Source organism: Procambarus clarkii, chromosome 12 (assembly GCF_040958095.1).
Source record: "Procambarus clarkii isolate CNS0578487 chromosome 12, FALCON_Pclarkii_2.0, whole genome shotgun sequence".
NCBI classification, from domain to species: domain Eukaryota; kingdom Metazoa; phylum Arthropoda; class Malacostraca; order Decapoda; family Cambaridae; genus Procambarus; species Procambarus clarkii.
This window is the reverse complement of record NC_091161.1, coordinates 18219324-18238450: the sequence shown is the minus strand read 5'-3', so window position 1 is coordinate 18238450 and position 19127 is coordinate 18219324. Positions and strand designations below refer to the sequence as shown.

At 47.3% G+C, this 19127-nt stretch overlaps 1 long non-coding RNA gene across 1 annotated transcript; it reads left to right on the top strand.

Moving 5' to 3' along the window:
* Window positions 1–2516: 2516 nt before the first annotated feature.
* On the top strand, window positions 2517–18324 carry LOC138364106 (uncharacterized). Its single transcript, XR_011228296.1, has 3 exons — window positions 2517–2590; window positions 5086–5280; window positions 17425–18324. It is a non-coding gene; the product is annotated as an uncharacterized lncRNA (long non-coding RNA).
* The last annotated feature ends 803 nt before the right edge of the window (window positions 18325–19127 follow it).

Here is a 19127-nt window from a genome sequence, read left to right as displayed (position 1 = left end):
TCACTTCCGTCCTCTCGTCATCACCACCATTCCCCACTCCCTCGTCCAATGCCTTCCCAAATGGTCTCATGTTCCCATCAGAAATTGGGAACATCAAGTGATCTGATGTTCCAATAACTGAAATATAAGAAAAAGTTAAAAAATGAAATGAAAATATGAAAAAATAAAAAAATAAAACATACCCACTAAATGAACGGTATGGTAAAACAACACAGCTCAATTCCACTGCAATTCCCACAAAATAATCAAATCAAAATGTATGAAAATTCAATTTATCAATGCAATCAGAAACACTGAAATGGAATTGTAACATATTTAGTATAGCATGTGTGTTGCTCTTACGTGCAACAGATGGCGCTGTTTTCCAAGAAAAACAGTTATACCTGCCATAGGTATGGCATCTCTACTTGTACTTACGAAATGAACCGTATGGCAAATAACACAGCTCAATTCCAACACAATGTCACACAAAATAATTCAAACAAAAATAAAAAATCTAAATCTATGAAAATAAAATTTATCAATGCAATCGGAAACATTGAAATGGAATTACTGACATATTTAGTGTAGCGTGCCATGTTGCTATTATGTGCAACAGATGGCGCCGTTTCTCAAAAACGCATGTTTTTACCTGTCACCGGGGTGGAATCTATATAGTAGGTATATAAAAAGATGCGCCTATTCGAATGCAGTATTGTCAAAATTTCAAAGCAATCGGTGAAGGACTTTCGGTTACATCGTGTGTGGCTCTTACGACCAACAGATGGCGCTGTTTTTCAAAAAAGCATGTTTTTTCCCTGTCACAGGTGAGCCATGTATATAGTAGATATATAAAACAGATGCGCCTATTCGAATGTAGTGTTGTCAAAATTTCAAAGGAATCGGTAAAGAGGTTTCGAAGATTTGCCCTCACATGAAAAACACGTGTAAACCAGAATTTTTCTGAAAAAAGCATTTTTTTGTATCCGTCACAGACGTGACAATCTATATAGTATGCATATAAAAATCTGCTCTGATGCGAATGGAACATTGTGTGAAAATTTCAAAGCAACCGGTAAAGAACTTTCTGAGATTAGCGGTTATGCACAAAGAAACACTTCCATTTTTATATATAGATAAAAAACTAGGCACATCATTGCTTGGCGTGAGCATTGACCAGACTATTGAGTAAACGGTATCAGAGTATAGTGAGGTCCAAGAGTACTTGGCCATGTCTGGGCTGGTTTTGTATGAATCTGTTTTGGTACTGTGTGATAAGTCTCCTGGCTCGTATGGAAGAGGTAAACGAGTACCTTCTCCTGTGGGTGATGAGCAGTGTTGTTGCACCCGCTGCTTGTGACTGTATTGTATAAGGTGTAGTTGGGTGTCAATGTCCTCGGGTGTTTTGTCATCATGTGTGAATGTTTGGTCTGGGCAGTATTTACAATATGCAAGAGACAGTTAGCTCTGTTGTATGCAAAACGTGGGAGACCCTGTATGAAGATTTGTGTGTGTGTGTGTGTGTGTGTGTGTGTGTGTGTGTGTGTGTGTGTGTGTGTGTGTGTGTGTATGTGTGTGTGAAAGATATGGAGGGTGACAGGAATGTGGTCCGAGCCTATGAAAGGGTAGGGAGTTGTGTGGTGTAGGTGGGGTGCCTGATATGTTTGTGAATATGAAGTCAGGTCGCCCGAGGCCGTTGTTAGCATAGGACGTGTGGATGTCTGGTCCCATGAACGTTAGTCGTTTTACAGGCATATTTGGTGGAGATTATGTCCGTGCTGGTTTGGAGTGTTGTGGTGAAAAGTGGAGTGTTTAGCGTTGAGGTTAGCCATCATGATGACGGGGACGTTGGTGTAGTTGAAGAGTCTATTCAAGTTATATTGTGGTATGTTGGTGTTAGGACGATTGTAGGTGGTACTAATAATGATTGATTCAGGGTGTGAGTAAAATGTTATGGCCTGAAGTGTCAGAATTGCCATAATGGCTCAATAATTTTGTCTGTGTTTGATGAGTATGACAATTCCATCGTGTGCCTCATCCGGTGACTGGTTTGTAGTGTATCCGTAGTGACGGATTATGTGAGCGTTTGTGTCGCACCTGGTGTTTAATAGTTGCACGTCGGGTTGGTCAGATTCAATGAAATCAGCCACTACGTATCGAATGTTCGATATTGTATGTTTGAACATACACCCCCGTATGTTCTGCCATTTAATTGTTATTTTATACATCTTCGTTACAGTGTTAGGTGTAAGCTCGTACAGTACCTGTGTGGTCCAAACGCATGTCGGCTGTCGTGACGATGGGTAAGGAGTCGGTAGAGAGGGCTCTTGGGCGATGCGCAACATTGCCCAGTTTGATGAGGGCTCTGAGAGGGGCCCAAGGTTGAGCATGTGACGGACCTCGGCGCTATCTACGATCCAGATGCCGAACTATAGCAGTTGACCCTCCCATTAATCGTAGTTTCCCATCTTCTAGTCGGCTAGGCTGGAAGGTGACGACCAATCAGGGCCCGACAACGGAAATCAGTGAAGCAGAGACTTTTGAAGACCTGAGGGTGGGCTAGTTGAGCGTTGTGGACTTTACTCCTGGAGGGATTAGCCAGTGAAGCTAGGTGAGCGCTGTGGACTTCACTATTGGAAGGTGCTAGCCTGTGGGGCTAGGTGAGCGCTCTGAACATTGCCGGATGAGCAATGCTAGTGCGCAAAGGAAAAGGGGGGGGGGGCATTTGAAGGACTGCTCCATAACGGCAGCTAGAGTAAGGACTAGTGGTGCCCTGAAGACCTGTCAGAGGCATAGTATCAGTCATCCGTGAAGCAGGCTAGCGTGAGGGTTAGTAACGCCGCTCAGGATGACCTCACATATAGACTTGTACATATCATGGTGATGGGTAAAATAACGGGTTATTTTAAGTGCTTTTATTTTTATTTACCCTAAACATTACACTATATTTCCACCAAGGTTAGTCCTCTGAATTTGAGTAGGATCATAGTTTAAAAAGAACCCGGTTACGAAGGGTTCGTAACAGGGCATCTCTCAGGACTTTTTCCTGTGGTGTGTAGTAGCCTATCGTGTTCGTGGGTCCCTTAAGGAAGGTTAGCCTCGGGTTCGTGGATGAAGTGGAGGGTCTCTCTTGGTGAGGCGGTGTATTGGTTGTCTGTGGTTGTGTGTTTTCCAACAAATCAGTCGGTGGTGGTAGGGAAGGGGGTGAGAAGGACCTCATTTGTGTCTGTGTGCCTACTGGATGGGTAGATCTTGGCGTGTCCGGTGACATTGGCATAACTTAGTGAGAGACGGACTTCGATGATGTCACCTGAGAGGCAAAGCTCAAGGCATCCAATACTGTGGGGTTGCCGCTCCCTCTGTGTTGTTGGACTGTCACTGCTGCCAATGCACGTGCCTCGGCTCTATAACCTCCCTAGAGGCTATTCTGTAGACTCCTGCTTCACTGCTAGACTGTTGCTGCTGTCAATACTAGTCGCGCGCCTTGGGACCAGACACAAATTTGTTATGCATACCAAGAGGTAACTGAAGCATTCAGCAGGCCACTTGGCATAATAATTAATTCCTTTATAAAAATGGGATAACTTCCTGACTGAAGGAAAATGGCTAATGTGGTATCAATATACAAGAAATGGGGAAGACAGACTATTACACAGAATCACATTAGTAACAAGTACTGCCTGCAAGTTGCTAGACTGATAGGAAGAGAGGCTGGCGTAACAGGAAAAGTTCTAGGGTTGGTCAGAGAGAATCTCTCAAGAAGGAAGCAAAGGGGCAGAGACATCAGAGTGGAGAGAGGTTATAAGTGGAGCACCACAAGGTTCCGTTCTAGGTCCCATATTGTCTCTAATTTGTCAATCGCCTAACAGGAAATTGGATCCTTCATACCAGTATTTCAGATGACGCAAAGCTGAAGAGAAGAAAGGACAGTGATAGTTTGAGGTATTTAATTAATCAGATTTTGACATACCTCAGAAATGTCCTGGAAAAAATGGCTGCCTAATTTTAACCCAGCCAAATGCAGAGTTACGAAAAATGTAACAAGCGTATTAACACCAGCATTATAGGAAAAATGAAAAAAACAATTTCTTAAAACAGGAGAGCCCTGGGAGTTAACATAACCCCATTTGTAATGCAAGAAGTCCACATTAGCAGAATAACAGCTGCATAATGTCATACTGAACACCTTGCGTGCATCCTTCCGAAAATTTGAAAAGGGGGCTATTTTAGGCCTTATATACAGCGAAGGTGAGACCTGCACTTCGATAGGCATTCACAACATGGAACTCTTGCCTAAAAAAAAGACCATAATAAACTAGAAAAGATTCAAAAATATGTAAAGACTCGTTCTTGAGTTGAAGGGCATAAAATACGAGGAAAGATTGTGGGAACTCGTCCTTACCACACTTGAGGAAAGGAGAGATAAGGGAATATAACAATATACAAGATTCTAAGGGAATTTGACAAGGTAGACGAAGCAGTATTTTTCAAAGCAATGAACAGGAAAACGAGGGTTTGTAGAAAAAAAACTAGAGGCCAATGAGTCACAAGGACGTCAGAGATCGTTTTCAATGTTAGAGCTGTCAATATACTGGTGAGATGTTAAGGTCGTTGAAGCTTGTTCAGTTAAATGCTTTATATATAAATATGATAAAGTTGTGTGAAAGAAGACGGTACAATAGTCTAAGAATGTTTATATCACGAGGGTCTAGGAGCCTTGCTAGCAGCCTTCTGTAGGTAGGAGGTGTATATGTAGTTGATATGACAGAGAAAAAATAGGTCTTTAATCGGTAAATTAGACACCAGAAAATTAGAAAGGTGGAGTCCACGAGGTAAGAGTTCGACCTACAGCCACACAGTAAATGCATATATATACATACAGAACGCTGAACACCGTAACAGGTTGCTGTACCTGGCCCCTGGCCGAAATAGTTACAGAAGGCGTTATGGAGCTTCCAAGCTACTAGGTGGGTGTGGTAGTGGGTTTAATGTCCAGTAGTGAAGTATGTGCTTTTAATACATACTGACACTTGCTCATACTTCACATTAATATAAATAAACTATATTAATATTGTGGAAGTGACTTGTGAATTATTTGTATGTGAGGCGGCCTCATGTCAGGTGAGGTGAATGACGTCACAGGTAGTTGACCCATCAGGCCAAGCTAGTCAAGAGGCGCGGCGGGCAGTGTGGCGCGGGCCGGCGTGGGGAGAGGAGCTGCTCAGCGCCCGCCTCATTGGTTTTACTAAATTAGTTGCCTGGACAGTCCTGTGCATGAGGTTACCTGCGTCAGGCTTACAGGCAAGTTACTCTAGATGATCAGTTGTTTTATCACTGTGTTCTGTTGGTAGAATAGTCTATATTTGCTGATTGTCTAAATAAGAATAGTTAAAAGATGTTAAGGCTTTATTTAAAGTAATTCAATTAGCTCTGGTTTACTCATTTGTAAATATAATGATATTGAGAAATATACTTGTTTATTAGTAGACTTTTATCTGTATTAGGACTTTCGATGATTATTAAAACAAAATTCTACTTTAAAACGATTGCTATGTAATACTGTTCCACAACAGCTGCTAGAGTGTCAACTTGTAGTGAAATTTACTGTTTGATAAAAAAGTAGGTGAAAAAAGTTTAAAAAATTATTGTTAAATTCAAGCAGTTATGTTTCTTGTGAACTATCGGATTTCAATCCTTGAAATATGGGCCAAAGACTTTTAATCTAGCAAGCGTCACATACCCCCCCCCCCCGGACCATCCTATGTGAATGAAACTAACCATCCTGAGTCAGTGTCGTCCACGCTGCCGCCAACCCCAGAAACGCCATAATTAACATTAACGTCCTGTATAACAAAGTACTATATTGTGTCCAATATAAGTAAATATTAATGTATATTTAAATTGTGTATAGGTCTGATAGTTGTTGAAGGAAACAATAGCACGTGAGTGTATTACAAACTGTCTCCCTCCCCTAATAAATAATATATAATAGGTCACAAATCAAAAACTCTTAAGTACAGTGTTAAAATGTAAACTGTTGTGGGTCGGTGCAGGAACGAGCATAGACTGAGGACAAGTTAAATGTACTCGCCTAGTTGTACTAGCCTAGTTGTGTTTGCAGGGGTTGAGCTCTGGCTCTTTGGTCCCGCCTCACAACCGTCAATCAACTGATGTACAGATTCCTGAGCCTACCGGGCTCGTGTCATATCTACATTTGAAACTGTGTATGGAGTCAGCCTCCACCACATCACTTCCTAGTGCATTCCATTTACTAACTACTCTGATGCTAAAAAAGTTCTTTCTAATGTGTGTCCCCCTCCCCTTCCGGCCCGTTGGCGTCGTGAGGGGGCTTGGTGGACGGCTGCCGGAGTGTGATGCTCCGTTGGGCAGTCCTCTGTCCTTTTCTGACCTTGCACTCCTGCTGCTGTCTTCTCCAATTGTGCCGGATCGCTTTTCCTTTTCCTTATGTTTCGTTTTTCTCCCCCCTCTTCTCCTATCTGCTTGTCGTTTCCTGCCGACCTTTTGCTTGTTTTGGATTATTTCTTTGGACTTCTTCTATTTTGACGCCCGGGTGCTTGAGGAGGCATACTCTTGCACCCGTAGAACTGTAGTACCCGACGTCTCGAGCGAGGGGAACCTTTTATTGTCAATCCTCCTTTCGTCGCTGAACCCGATCTCGACGGACTGACGGTTCTTAAGGTAACGTTTGTGGGGCGTATACTCACGATGCACCCCTAGGGGGTCCCGGCATGATCGGCGATAGCTTCCTGTTGGGTGTCCTGCCTCTAATTGTGGCTCCATGGTGGGTGTGGGGGCACATTCGTGGATGAATTTTTCACTTTTCGTCTCTATGTCGTTGAATGTTTCCGTTGTACCCTCTCAGGCTCGTGGGGTGGGCGACCAAGCCCCCGAGTCGGCCTGTATTGGAAGACCAGGCTCTGTAGCTCCCGCTGCGTTGGGCCCCGACCTTGCTCCTCCTTTGACCGTCCTGACTTCTTCCCCCAGCTCCCCTCCCTCCTCTGAGGTTGGGTCGAGCCTCCAGCCCCCGGTGGTGACCACTTCGTCCCCTGGTGTGGCTAAGTCTTTCGTTGTGACTACTGCGCCTTTTGACCCCTCTCTCTCTAGGGGTTCTCAACGCCGTTCGCGCCCCAACCGCACTCGCTCGATTCCTTCCCGTGCTGATGCGTATCAGGCCTCTGATACGCATCATACTTTGATCTCCTCCCTCTTGATTCTGCGCCTCCTGACGATTTCTCCCTCCATCGGCATCTTGTAGATTCCGTGGATGCGTGTGTTACTTTCAACCCCACTCGTCTCGGTACACGTGTCGTTGCTGCTCCTTCTCAGGATGCGGCTTCCCGCTTGGCTGCCTTATCTTGCCTTGGCGAGATCCCTGTTCGGGTCTCCAAGAACGTTCAGATGAATTCCAGTGTTGGCACTATTCTCCTCCCACCCCATGTTGCAACCGGTGTTCGGGATCTGCAGGATTGCCACGATGATATTCGGCATATCCTTGATGCCCAAGGCCATTCTGTCCTCCAGGTCGACTCGTTTACTCGTCCCCCTCGTGGTCGTCGCCGTCAACCCCTTCACGTTGTGAAGATCACCTTTGATGGTAGGACCCTTCCATCCTCTGTCATTCTTGCTGGTGCTAGGTGCTCTGTCCAGGAGTATATTCCTTCTCCTCGACTTTGTAATAAGTGCTGGAGGTTTGGGCATGGTGCCCTCCGCTGCTCTGGGACTGTCTCTCTCTGTCCTTTGTGTGGGAGTGAAGGTCACTCTAAGTCGGAGTGCACTTCTCCCCAAGCTCGCTGCCTCAACTGCGGTGAGGCCCATCCTACGTTCTCCCGTGCCTGTGTACATTACAAGCTTGAGGCGGCCGTCCTTAACCTGAAGCACCGGGAGCGTTTGTCTTTTCCTGAGGCGAGGCGCCAGGTTCGCCGGCTCCCGCCTTATACTAACATCTCTTATGCTCGCGTGTTGCACTCTTCCTCTCCTCGTCCTTCCCCCCTTCCTCAGACTCTCAACCGTTTCCGGGCCTTGGACCCTGATACTCCCACTGCCCCCTCCTCTGTTCCTTTGAGTTCTTTCCCGAGGGGTCCCCCTCCTGGTCCTCTGTCTGGGGTTCCCCTTCTTTCAACCCGGTCTGTCATGTCTCCTGTGTCTTCTTCCTCGTCCCCCTCCGATCCTCCTTCCCATCCTCTTCCTCCATCTATCGGCTCTCCCCGCCGCCTGTCGGTGCAGGCGGATGTCCATCGCTCTCCTAACGGCCGTCGTGTGTGCTCTCGTTCGGCTTCTCCGGTTGAGACACTGGAATCCGTTGCCCGGTACGTAGTTGCTGGGACACCGGTCTCTTTAAGTCAGAAGCGTAAGCCTGGCTCCTCTCCTTCCTCTTCCCCGGCGGGTAAGAAGGCTTCGCTTTCTTCCTCAGCTCCTCCTTCTGGCTCTGTTGCTCCTTCCCCTCCCGTTTCGGTGCTTGCGCCCTCTGTTCCTGCTATGGAGGTTTCTTTGGCCCCTGCTTCCCTTTCGGTTGCTGCTCTTGCTGGGGTGCGCTCCCCTCTTTCTACTCCCCCTCTTCCTGCTGCTGTCCTTGACTGCTCCTCTCCGTTGTCTCCTCCTCTTCCTCCTCCTCCTCCGGACCCTGCCCGCCCACCTCTGATCTGTTCTCCCGTTTCCTTCCCTCCGTCTTTGCTCAGTTTACCCATGCCCCCTAACCCTGACTTTGCTGACCCTGATCCCGACCCTGATATTCTTTAACGTGCTCTGTTGGTCTTTCGCCTTTGTTTCTTCCTTGTTCTTTGTTTTTGTCCTTTCTCTTCTCGTCGTTGTCCATTCTTCAATGGAACGTTCGAGGTTATTACGCCAATTTCCTCGAACTCCAACTTCTGGTTTCGCGGTTTTCGCCCCTTTGTGTCTGTCTCCAGGAGCCAATGCTTGGTGCTCGTCCTGGTCGTTTTCGTGGCTATTCCTTTCTTTCCCCCCCCCCCAGCCATTGCTGGGGCTTCTAATTCTTCTGCTCTCTTGATTCGGGCTGATGTTCCCTTTGTTCCTTTACTTTTTCCTTCGCCTCTCCATTGTTCTGCTGCTCGTATCTTTGTGGGGAAATGGTACACAGTTTGTTCCATTTATCTCCCCCCCGAGTGTCCCGCTCTCTCTTCCTGATTTGAAACACCTCCTAGACTCCTTGCCGGAGCCTGTGCTCCTGCTGGGTGACTTCAATTGTCGTCATTCTCTTTGGGGTGACGTTCTGACGAATACCCGGGGTCGCCTCCTTGAGCCGTTTCTCCTCTCTTCTTCCCTGTCTCTTCTGAATTCTGGTGAGCCCACTCATTTGGACTCTCGAACTCGCACCCTTTCTTGTCTTGATCTTTCTCTCTGCTCTTCTTCTCTTTACTTAGATTTCACGTGGCAGGTTCTTGATGACCTCCATGGAAGTGATCATTTCCCCATCCTTGTTTCCTTTTTCTCTTTTCGCCCTTCCCTCTCTTTCCCTAGGTGGCAGTTTGCTAAGGCGGACTGGACCCTATTTTCCCTCAGTGCTACTCTCTCTGACCTCTCCCTTCTGCCCCTCTCTCGCGCTCTCCTCCTTTTTCATGACACTGTCTTCGACGCTGCCCTCCGCTCTATTCCTCGCTCTTCCTCTCGGGGTCCACGGAAGTGCGTTCCCTGGTGGAATGCGGACTGTGCTCGGGCTGTCCGCTGTTAGCGTGCAGCCTGGAAGAAGCACCGCCGTAGGCAGACGACCGATTCTTTTCTTTTCTTTCGGAAAGCGAGTGCGGTGGCCCGTAGGGCCATCCGTACGGCTAAACGTGAATGTTGGGCATCTTATGTCTCGACAATTACGTCCGAAACCCCTCTGGCCCAGATCTGGAAGCGTATCCGCAAGATAGCGGGTAAGTTCGTTCCCGATGTTTCACCGGTCCTTCACCTCCATGATACTCTTGTGGCGGACCCGTTGCAGGTCGCTTCCGAACTGGGTTCCCACTTTTCTTCTGTTAGCTCTGGTCTTCATCTTCCCCAATCTTTCCTTCTTCGTAAACCTGTCCTTGAGTCTCGTCCTTTAGATTTCTGCACTCATCTTCAGCTTCCCTATAATGATCCCTTCTCTCTCTCTGAACTTCGTTCTGCCCTGGCCCTCTGCGGTTCTACGGCGGCGGGCTCCGATGGTATTCATTATGAGATGCTTCGCCATCTCCCTCCGAGCACGTCTCAGTATTTACTGAGTCTGTATAATCGGATCTGGGAGTCGTCGTCAGTCCCTGAGGACTGGCTCGATGCCGTTGTCCTCCCTGTTCGCAAACCGGGGTCTCTGGGTACTTCCCCTAAGGACTTTCGCCCTATTGCTCTCACAAGTTGTGTCTGCAAACTCTTTGAACGTATGGTTAACGTTCGTCTGATGTGGTTCCTGGAACACCATCACCTCCTCTCCCCTTCTCAATTTGGTTTCCGCAAGTGCCGCAGCACGACAGATGTCCTGGTGAACTTGGAGGTCTATATTCGTACTGCTTTTGCTGCGAAGACCTCCGTTGTTGCCGTCCTTTTTGACCTAGAAAAGGCTTACGACACCACTTGGCGTTATCATATCCTATCTCAACTTCATTCTTTTGGCCTTCGTGGTCATCTCCCTCTCTTTCTCCGCAGCTTCCTCTCTCGTCGTTCCTTTCGGGTGCGCCTTGGTACCGCTCTCTCTCCCTCTTTTCAGCATTACGAAGGTGTGCCCCAGGGTAGTGTTCTGAGCACTACTATTTTTCTGGTTGCCCTCAATGGTCTTCTTTCCTCTCTTCCTTTTGGTGTCTTCTCCGCTCTCTATGTCGATGATCTTACCCTTTGTTGTCAGTGTGATGATTCGCCTCTCCTTCAACGCCGGCTTCAACTTGCAATTGATGCCGTGTCGTCTTGGGCCACAGGTCATGGCTTCAAGTTCTCTACTTCTAAGACTTGTGCCATGACTTTTACGCGGAAACGGGTTGTTCTTCGTCCCTCTTTGTCACTTTATGGTCATCCCCTTGAATACAAAGATTCCGCGAAGCTTTTGGGGTTATTCCTTGACACTCGTTTGTCTTGGTCTCCCCATATCTCTTACATCCGTGTTGAGTGCTCTAAGGCCCTTACCCTCCTTCGGGTCTTGTCCCATACTTCTTGGGGGGCAGATAGATGCACTCTCCTTGCTTTACATTCCTCTCTCGTCCTGTCTAAGCTCGATTATGGTTGCCCTGCTTACTCGTCTGCTTCTCCTTCTACTCTTCGCCGTCTTGATGCTTTGCACCATACTGGGTTGCGCCTCAGTTCTGGTGCCTTTCGTTCGACTCCCGTCCTTAGCTTGTATGTTGACACTGGCTTCCTGTCTCTCCAGGACCGCCGTGATCGCTACTGTCTTCGCTATCTTGCGCGGTCCTTGCAACATCCTTCCTCTCGCCTCTGTCGTGCTTTAACTTTTACCCCTCCTGCGGTTCCTGTTCCTCTTCGCCACCTCCCTCTTTCTGTCCGGTTATCTCGCCTACAGGATTCTCTTTCCGTTCGTATTTCTGATGTTTCTCCTCGTGTTGTTCCTTCTTTGCCCCCGTGGAGGGTCCCTCTTCCGCGGTTTTGTACATCCTTGACTCGTATCACTAAAGCTTTTACCCCTCCTACGGTTCTAAAACGCCTTTTCCTCGAGCACTTTTCTTCTCACTCCCGCTCCGTTTCTGTCTTCACCGATGGGTCTAAGTCAGCGGACGGTGTTGGCTACTCTGTTGTTTTTCCTGATCGCACTTATATGTGTCGCTTGCCTCCGGAGACTAGCATCTTTACAGCGGAACTTTATGCTATTCTCTATGCTCTTCGTCTCCTGCTTTCTCGTTGTCAGTCTTCCTTTGTGGTTGTTGTTGAGTCTCGTAGTGCCCTCATGGCTCTCGGGTGCTTTAATCCAGTTCATCCAGTAGTTGTCGAGATCCAGCATTGGCTGTTTCTCGTTCACAGTAAATTTAAGTCGGTTGAGTTTTGTTGGGTTCCCAGCCATATTGGCGTGTCTTTAAATGAGCGTGCGGATGCTGCCGCTAAGGAAGCTGTCCGCTCTTGTCCCATCTCTCGTAAAGGCATTCCGTATTCCGACTTTTACCCGGTTATCCATTCCTCCGTCCTTACCCGTTGGCAGGCTTCTTGGTTGTCTGTTACTGGTAACAAGCTACGTACTCTTAAATGTTGTGTTTCCTCGTGGCCGTCCTCCTTCCACCGTAACCGGCGGTGGGAAACAGCTCTGGCGAGGTTGCGTATTGGCCATACTCGCTTAACCCATGGTCACTTGATGGAGCGCCGCCCTGCTCCTTATTGTCCTAGTTGCATTGTCCCTCTTACGGTCGTGCATGTCCTTCTTGAATGTCCTGACTTCCAGGACGAGAGTGTGTCTTGCTTTCCGACCGCCCCTCGCGGTCACCTATCCCTCGATAGAATTCTTGGTGACTCGGATACTTTTGATATCGTTCGCCTTATGCGTTTTTGTTCTCGTATTGGCATCCTTGGTGATATTTAGCGCCCTCTGATTATTTTGCGTATTTGATGGTGCTACATAGCCTTCCCGGTTTGGTGCCTTCTTTTGATAATTACTTACTTTCTAATGTGTGTGTGTGTGTGTGTGTGGCTCATTTGGGTACTCAGTCTTCACGATCATAATGGGAGCCGGTCGGCCGAGCGGACAGCACGCTGGACTTCTGATCCTGTGGTCCTGGGTTCGATCCCAGGCGCCGGTGAGAAACAATGGGCAGAGTTTCTTTCACCCTTTGTCCCTGTTACCTAGCAGTAAAATAGGTACCTGGGTGTTAGTCAGCTGTTACGGGCTGCTTCCTGGGGGTGGAGGCCTGGTCGAGGACCGGGAAGCGGGGACACTAAAGCCCCGAAATCATCTCCCGATAACCTCAAGATAGATCATGTTTGGTTGCCGGGTCCCCCCTCCCTGTTTCGCTCGTTGTTGCCGTGAGGGGGGGGGGGCATGGTGGGCGGCTGCCGAAGTGTGATGCTCCTTGGGACAGTCCTCTGTCCTTCTGTGGCCTTGTGCTCCTGCTGCTGTCCTCTCTAATTGTGCTGAATGATTTTTCCTTTTCCTTCTGCTTCGTTTTTCTCCCCCCTCTTCTCTTATCTGCTTGTGGTTTCCTGCCGACCTTTTGCTTATTTTGGTTATTCCTTTGCACTTCTTCTATTTTGACGTCCGGGAGCTTGAGGAGGCATACTTACACCCACAGAATTGTAGTACCCAATGTCTCGAGCGAGGGGAACCTTTTATTGTCAATCCCCTTTTTGTCGCGGAACCCGGTCGGGACGAACTGACGGTTCTTAAGGTGGCGTTTGTCGGGCGTATACTCACGACCGACAACGAGTATACTCACGACCGACAGTCATACCCTGGCATGATCGGCGATAACTTCTAGTTGGGTGTCCTGCCTCTAATTGTGGCTCCATGGTGGGTATGGTGCACATTCGTGGATGAAATTCTCTTCGTATTTGTCGTTGAATGTTTCTCTTGTACTCTTTCAGGCTCGTGAGGTGGGCGACCAAGCCCCCGAGTCGGACTGTATTGGAAGACAGGGCTCTGTAACCCCCACTGTGTTGGACCCCGACCTTGCTCCTCCTTTGACCCTCCTGACTGCTTCCCTCGGCTCCCCTCCCTCTGTGGTTGTCTAGCCTCAAGCCCCCAGTGGTGACCACTTCGTCCCTGCACAGCTAAGTCTCTCGTTGTGACTACTGCGTCTTTTCACCCCTCTCTCTGGGGGTTCTCAACGCCGTCTGCGCCACGGCCGCACTCGCTCAATCCCTTTCCGTACTGATGCGTATCAGGCCTTGTTTGGTCACGCTTCATGAGCCAAATTCCTTGATCTCCTCCCTCTTGATTCTACGCCTCCTGACGACTTCTCCCTCCCACAGCAACTTGTTGATTCTGTGGATGCCTCTTACCTTCAACTCCACTCGTCTCGGTACACGTGTCTTTGCTGCTCCTTCTCGGGATGCAGCTTCCCACTTGGCTGCCCTATCCTGCCTTGGCGTGACCCCTGTTCGGGTCTCGAAGAACGCTCGGTTGAAAGCCAGTGTTGGCACTATTCTTCTACTGCCCCATGTTGCTACCGGTGTTTTTTAATCTGCAGGACTGCCACGATGATATTCGGCATATCCTCGATGCCCAAGGCCATTCTGTCCTCCAGGTTGACACGTTTACTCGTCCCCTCGTGGTCGTCACCGTCAACCTCTTCGGGTTGTGAAGATTACCTTTGATGGTAGGACCCTTCCACCTTCTGTCATTCTTGCTGGTGCCAGGTGCTCTGTCCAGGAGTATATTCCTTCTCCTAGGCTCTGTAACAAGTGCTGGGGGTTTACACATGGTGCCTTCCACTGCTCTGGGGCGCTCTCTTTGTCCTTTGTGTTGGGGCGAAAGTCAATCATAAGTCAATCATAAGTCGGAGTGCACTTCTCCCCAGGCTCGCAGCGTAAACTGCTATGAGGCCCATCCTACCTTCTCCCGTGCGTGTATCCATTACAAGTTTGAGGTAGGTGTCCTCAACTTGAAGCACCGGGAGCATTTATCTTTTCATGATGTGAGGCGCCATGTTTGCCGGCTCCCGCCTTATGCTCGCGTGTTGCACTATTCCTCTCCTCGTCCTTCCCACCTTCCTCAGACTCGGCCGTTTCCGGGCCTTGGACCCTGATACGCCCACTGCCCCCTCCTCTGTTTCTTTGAGTTCTGTACCGAAGGATCCCCCTCCTGGTCCTCTGTCTGGGGTTTCCCTTCTTTCTACCCGGTCTGTCATGTCTCCTGTCTTCTTCCTCGTCTCCCTCCGATCCTCCTTCCCGTCCTTCTCCTCCGTCTATTAACTCTCCCCGCTGCCTGTCAGTGCGGGCTCATGTAGTGCCCTCATGGCTCTCGGGCCCTTTAATCTGGTTCATCCAATGGTTGTCGAGATCGAACATTGGCTGTTTCTTGTTCACAGTAAATTTAAGTTGGCTGAGTTTTGTTGAGGTCCCAGCCATATTGGTGTCAGTTTAAATAAGCGTGCGGATGCAGCTGCCAGGAAAGCTGTCCGTTCTTGTCCCATCTCTCGTAAAGCAATTCCTTATTCAGACGTTTTTACCCGGTTATCCATTCCCCCATCCTTACCCGTTGGCATGCTTGTTGGTCGTCTGTTACTGGTAACTACGTTCTCTTAAGTTGTACTCTTAACCGTCCTACCTCCTTAACCGGCGATGGGAAACGGCCCTGGCGATATTGCGTATTGGTCAAACTCGTTTCACTCATGGTCACTTAGAGCGCCGCCCTGCTCCTTATTGTCCTAATTGCATTGTCCCTCTTATGGTCGTGCATATCCTTGTTGAATGTCCTGATTTTCGGGACGAGCGTGTCTCTTTTTTTCCGACTGTCCCCCGAGGTCGCTTGTCTCTCGATATTATTCTTGGTGACTCTGATTCTTTTGATATCGTTCGCCTTGTGTGTTTCTGTTCTCGTATTGGCATCCTTGGTGATATTTAGCGCCCTCTGATAATCCCGCACATTTGATGGTGCTACATAGCCTTCCCGGTTTGGTGCCTTCTTTTGATAATTACTTACTTGGTTGCCGGGTTGACGATCACTTGGACGTTGTGTTGAGAACGGGCTGTGGATGATTAAAGTCTGAGATTGCGTTTTACCATTCGGTGGTAAGTCAGCAATTTAGATGAAATCTGACCCAAGTGATTGTCTTGCGGGATGTTTCTCAACCTTTACAAGATGTCCAATTTAGTATTTTTATATATTTAATGTGACATTTCAGGTATGTACGAGGGTGCATCAGTACAACGGCACTGCAGGTATGGTCAACCAGACCCCAAGAAATTGGTCGCTTACAACGCTACTGCAGGTATGGAGGGATTAAAGTTACTTGGAAAAACTTCTCTCGAATCGCAGTTGGTCATTATGTAGTAGATACATATTCCCACCCAAGTACAATAGGTGAAGGAACTACGTTTAATAATTTTAATAGTTTACACACTATGCCTTGAAGCAGTGATCCTCTAATAGTTATAGTCTAAAGTACTCTATGCGTTAACCACTTCAGAGTGATAAACCATTCTTCAGGCCCTTAATTTTAACATTTAGTTGTGGTTTATTATATAGTTAATGTTAAGCTAACAATTTCGGTTACAATTCAATCCCATCCTCTCCGTCCATATTTGTTAGTCTGTCTTCTATCCCACCAGTCCAATCATATATATATATATATATATATATATATATATATATAATATATATATATATATATATGAAAATACCCAAGAGGGTGATACATCTGCTGGGATTAGGGGAGACTGGCAAGAAGAAAGTTTTAGCGTGAGGGGAAAGTACCGGGGCTAAACCTAGCAAGCTGAATATACCGTCGGACAGTTTCGGGAGGCTGAGCACTTGCAGCTACGTTGCCATCATCTGCATCGTGCACAAGGTATTGGTAGCCCTTGAATGCTGTAGCAATTCTGCAAATCGACAAATATTGTGATCAGGCGGCAGGACCTGTGAAGTGTTAAGGTGAACGTTTCTGGGTCTCCGGAACGGGGTAACGTTGTGTTACTGATTTGTAACTGCAAAGTATCTTTTGATTGGGGAAGAAAATATTATATAATTGGCGGAGCTTCCATGACCACAGATAACGGCCTTAAGAGCAGGACACTAATTACTTCCATTTTTTCTCCAAGCTAACAAAGAAGGCTCCGAAGGAAGCAAGTTCTAGGTCGGAAGTTCGCCGATCGTTTCCTTCATCTAAGACTAGAGCTTGTTAACTTCCTTTCAGATGCTTCCTGAAGCTGTAGGAATATATAACTTAGAACCATCCTCTATTGACTGGATGTTTGTTCCCGAACAATATTTTGTTGCTGGAGAGGAGCCAGTTTCTTGGCAGCTTCTCCTATGGTACATTCTGGGCAGCCTCTTACTTTAAGGACGCCCCAGAGCTCCTACAAGGCTTTCCCCAGATTATTCTGGTCACTAAATATACCTTTGACTCAGATTCTCAGGGAGAAAGATAGGTCTCTTCAGAGAAACCGGGTGGCAGGATGCATATAAAAGTGAAGGTTTGAGTCCTTGTAATAAACCTTTATAGGAGTCTTTCTCAGTCTATACATGTATACAATATATATACATAAGTACTTAGTAAGGGAAGCTCCTCCATGCGGGTCTAGATGGTAAATTTCATGTCTGGGTGAACTCTGCCACTTCATTGACGACTTGAAATTAGTAATGCAGCCTGTCCTCTTAAAAGCCAAATGCTCGTTTCCGGCATACCGTTCTCGGGCCAGGCTCGTAAGTGACTCGTTACACCCCCCCCCCCTCCTCAGATCCATTTATCGATATTTTGCAACAACTTGGAAACTAGTATCAACCAAGTTTGGAGCAACCTCCGGCCGGAGCAAGGTAAGTCACAGGGAGCAATTAAAAACTAAACTCTCGCTCTCTTTTAGGTACCTCCATCTCGACAATCCAGTCCAGTGCCCAAACTACAACGTAGGCCTTAAACTGGTAATCCAGCAAATGAAGGTAGACCTCAAGCGCGGTGCGGAACGACGACGCAACTGCAATCTCACAAGGGAGGAGAGGGACGCCCTATCAACGCTGAAAGGACGCACGGATATTGTGATAAAGCCGGCGGATAAGGGAGGTGCTGTCGTCGCCTGGAGGAAGGACAACTACAGGAACGAGATGAAGAGGCACCTGGCAGACACTGCAGCCTACAAACAGATACACAACCAGGATGCGGCACTTAGAAACGCCCAAACGAGGAGTAAAAGGATAGTCCTGAAGCTGTTCGAGAACAAGACTGGGGACGGGAAAGGAGGACTCGTGCAGGCAGGGGCGAGAGATTTCTTCCTAGCCTTTGAATCCATCATTCCCCACCTCTACCTTTTACCAAAGATCCATAAAGCACTAGAAGAAACAGGAACGTGGCAAGGGAGACGGGTTCTAAGCAGCTGCCAGGCCCCAACAAGGCCAGTAGACTGGATCTGCACCGCCCTCCTGAACCCCTTACTACGTCTACTACCAGAAAGAATCAAAGATATGACGGATTTCCTCAAGAAAATTGCAGAAATTAGAGGCCCCGTCTCAAGAGGGGCCCGCCTTTTTTCCATGGATGTGGTATCGCTCTACCCGAGCATACCACAGAGAAGCTGCAAATGTGGTAGCAACTTTTTTTTTTTTTTTTTACAGATAACAAAGCAAGAATCAGAGAAACTTAGAGACGCAGGAGTATGGAGGACCCCTCGAAAAACTCTGTAGGAGGCCATCCTCCATGTGATGAGACACCCTTTTGCAATTTAAAGGATGAGCATACCGGCAAAACAAGGGTACAGCGATAAGAGCATCCAGTAGTGTGGCAATCGCTGAAATATTTGTGCATGTAGTGTTTGAGAGGAAACTATCCCACAGGAAGGACGGACCGGCGGTATATTTGTTACATAGACGACAGCTTCGGAATAATGGAGGACGGTTCCCGTACCTAGGTTTCTTTTCATGGTCAAATACAGTTTATGAGAACCTTAAGTTTACCCTCGAACACACTGACTCCACGATAAATTTCCTAGATACAACAGTGTATATAGACCAACTAACCAGGGATCTGCATACGAAGCAACCCGTTCTCGCAAATTCGTAAAGTCAATATTGACTTATTAACTACGTGCATAGGTGATATACTAAACATAATAGATACCCTTAAAAAGATTCATAGAAAACACCGACCTTACCTAACCTTGTTAGTATCTTAAGATAAGCATCTTATTGCTTCGTAATTACAATTATTACTTAACCTATACCTATTATAGGTTAGGTAATAATTGTAATTACGAAGCAATAAGATGCTTATCTTAACATACTAAGTAGGTTAGGTAAGGTCGGTGTTTTCAATGAATCTTTTTAAGGGTATCTATTATGTTAAGTATGTCACCTATGCACATATTTAATAAGTCAATATTGACTTATTAAATTTGCGAGAACGGGTTGTACGAAGGCATACTATAAACCGGCTAGCCTTCACACGTATCTGGAATTAGACTCGAGCCAACCACTAGCCTTGAAGAAATCGCTACCTTACTCACTTGGACTCACTCAAGCAGATTAATTAACAGCAAAGAGACGCTATATCCCCAGCTTGATGACCTATGGGATA